Below are 2,500 nucleotides of genomic sequence, written 5' to 3'. Positions count from 1 at the left end.
GTGATGTGCCTGAGCCCTTTGGCAGACAGAAGCAGCGTCGTTAGTAGAGAACTGGTGTTTTAGTGTCTCTGAGTACAGTCGTTTAGCCTCTCTCACCGCTTTGCTAAACCTGTTCTTCGACTCCTTGAATCTGTCTCTATCCCCACTCCTAAACGCTTCCTCCTTCTCCAACCTCAACCTTTTGAGCTTTGCTGAGAACCAGGGCTTGTTGTTGTTAAAGTTCACCCTGGTACGTGTTGGGATACAGCAGTCCTCACAGAAGCTGATGTACACAGCCTCTGTGAGTTCATCCAGACTATTGGTAGCAGTCGTGAACATATCCCAGTCAGTACAGTCTAAGCACGCCCGCAAATCTTCCACAGCCTCACTGGTCCACTGTTTAGATGTCCTCACAGCAGGTTTACAGAGTTTTAGTTGCTGCCTGTATGCACGAATCAGGTGGACCAAGGGAGTTCTGTGCGAGCCGAACAGCCCCGTGACCCACAAGAGAAACATCCCCGCCAAATTCGAGCGTTTGACGGGGTCTATCCGTGAAAAAATATTCACGTTTTTGAGTGCACATGCATTTCTGCTGCAAATGCCTCTGGAAGTTTCATGCCGTTCGTATGCCAATTGTGGCAACACGAAAATGACCCGTTTTCCCATTCCGAGGGATTTCTGTGCGACCCTAACAGCCCCGTGAGCCACAAGAGACACATCCCCGCCAATTTCTAGCGTTTCACGGGGTCTATCCGTGAAAAATATAGACGTTTTTGAGTGCACATGCATTTCTGCTGCAGATGCCTCTGGAAGTTTCATGCCGTTCGTACGCAATGTGGCAACACGAAAATGACCCCTTTTCCCATTCCGAGGGATTTCTGTGCGACCCTAACTAACAGCGCCCGTGAGCCACAAGAGAGACATCCCCGCCAATTTATAGCGTTTCACGGGGTCTATCCGTGAAAAATATAGACGTTTTTGAGTGCACATGCATTCCTGCTGCAAATGCCTCTGGAAGTTTCATGCCGTTCCTATGCAATGTGGCCACACAAAAATGACCCGTTTTCCCATTCCGAGGCATTTCTGTGCGACCCTAACAGCCCCGTGAGCCACAAGAGAGACATCCCCGCCAACTTCTAGCGTTTGACGGGGTCTATGCGTGAAAAATATTAAAATTTTTGAGTGCACGTGCCTTTCTGCTGCAAATGCCTCTGGAAGTTTCATGGCGTTCCTATGCAATGTGGCAACACGAAAATGACCCCTTTTCCCATTCCGAGGGAGTTCTGTGCCACCCTAACAGCCCCGTGAGCCACAAGAAACACATCCCCGCCAATTTCTAGCGTTTCACGGGGTCTATCCGTGAAACATATAGAAGTTTTTGAGTGCACATGCATTCCTGCTGCAAATGCCTCTGGAAGTTTCATGCGGTTCGTACGCAATGTGGCAACACGAAAATGACCCGTTTTCCCATTCCCAGGGATTTCTGTGCGACCCGAACAGCCCCGTGAGCCACAAGAGACACATCCCCGCCAATTTCTAGCGTTTCACGGGGTCTATCCGTGAAAAATATCAATTTTTTTTTGACTGCACATGCATTTCTGCTGCAAATGCCTCTGGAAGTTGCATGCGGTTCGCATGCAATGTGGCGACACGAAAATGACCCGTTTTCCCATTCCGAGGGATTTCTGTGCCACCCTAACAGCCCCGTGAGCCACAAGAGAGACATCCCCGCCAATTTCTAGCGTATCACGGGGTCTATCCGTGAGAAATATTCACTTTTTTGAGTGCACATGCATTCCTGCTGCAAATGCCTCTGGAAGTTTCATGCGGTTCGTATGCAATGTGGCGACACGAAAATGACCCGTTTTCCCATTCCGAGGGATTTCTGTGCCACCCTAACAGCCCCGTGAGCCACAAGAGAGACATCCCCGCCCACTTCTAGCGTTTCACGGGGTCTCTCCGTGAAAAATATCACATTTTTTGAGTGCACATGCATTCCTGCTGCAAATGCCTCTGGAAGTTTCATGCGGTTCGCATGCAATGTGGCGACACGAAAATGACCCGTTTTTTCCCATTCCGAGGGATTTCTGTGCCACCCTAACAGCCCCGTGAGCCACAAGAGACACATCCCCGCCAATTTCTAGCGTTTCACGGGGTCTATCCGTGAAAAATATTCAATTTTTTGACTGCACATGCATTTCTGCTGCAAATGCCTCTGGAAGTTTCATGCGGTTCGCATGCAATGTGGCGACACGAAAATGACCCGTTTTCCCATTCCGAGGGATTTCTGTGCCACCCTAACAGCCCCGTGAGCCACAAGAGAGACATCGCCGCCAATTTCTAGCGTTTCACGGGGTCTATCCGTGAAAAATATTCACTTTTTTGACTGCACATGCATTCCTGCTGCAAATGCCTCTGGAAGTTTCATGCCGTTCGCATGCAATGTGGCAACACGAAAATGACCCGTTTTCCCATTCCGAGGGATTTCTGTGCCACCCTAACAGCCCCGTGAGCCACAAGA

Source organism: Petromyzon marinus, unplaced genomic scaffold (genome assembly GCF_048934315.1).
Source record: "Petromyzon marinus isolate PM22_M1 ecotype Great Lakes invasive population unplaced genomic scaffold, UKy_Petmar_22M1.pri1.0 PM_G_Scaffold_28, whole genome shotgun sequence".
In the NCBI taxonomy this organism is placed as follows: Eukaryota; Metazoa; Chordata; class Hyperoartia; order Petromyzontiformes; family Petromyzontidae; genus Petromyzon; species Petromyzon marinus.
The sequence above is the reverse complement of the archived record's forward strand: the minus strand, read 5'-3'. Positions refer to the sequence as shown.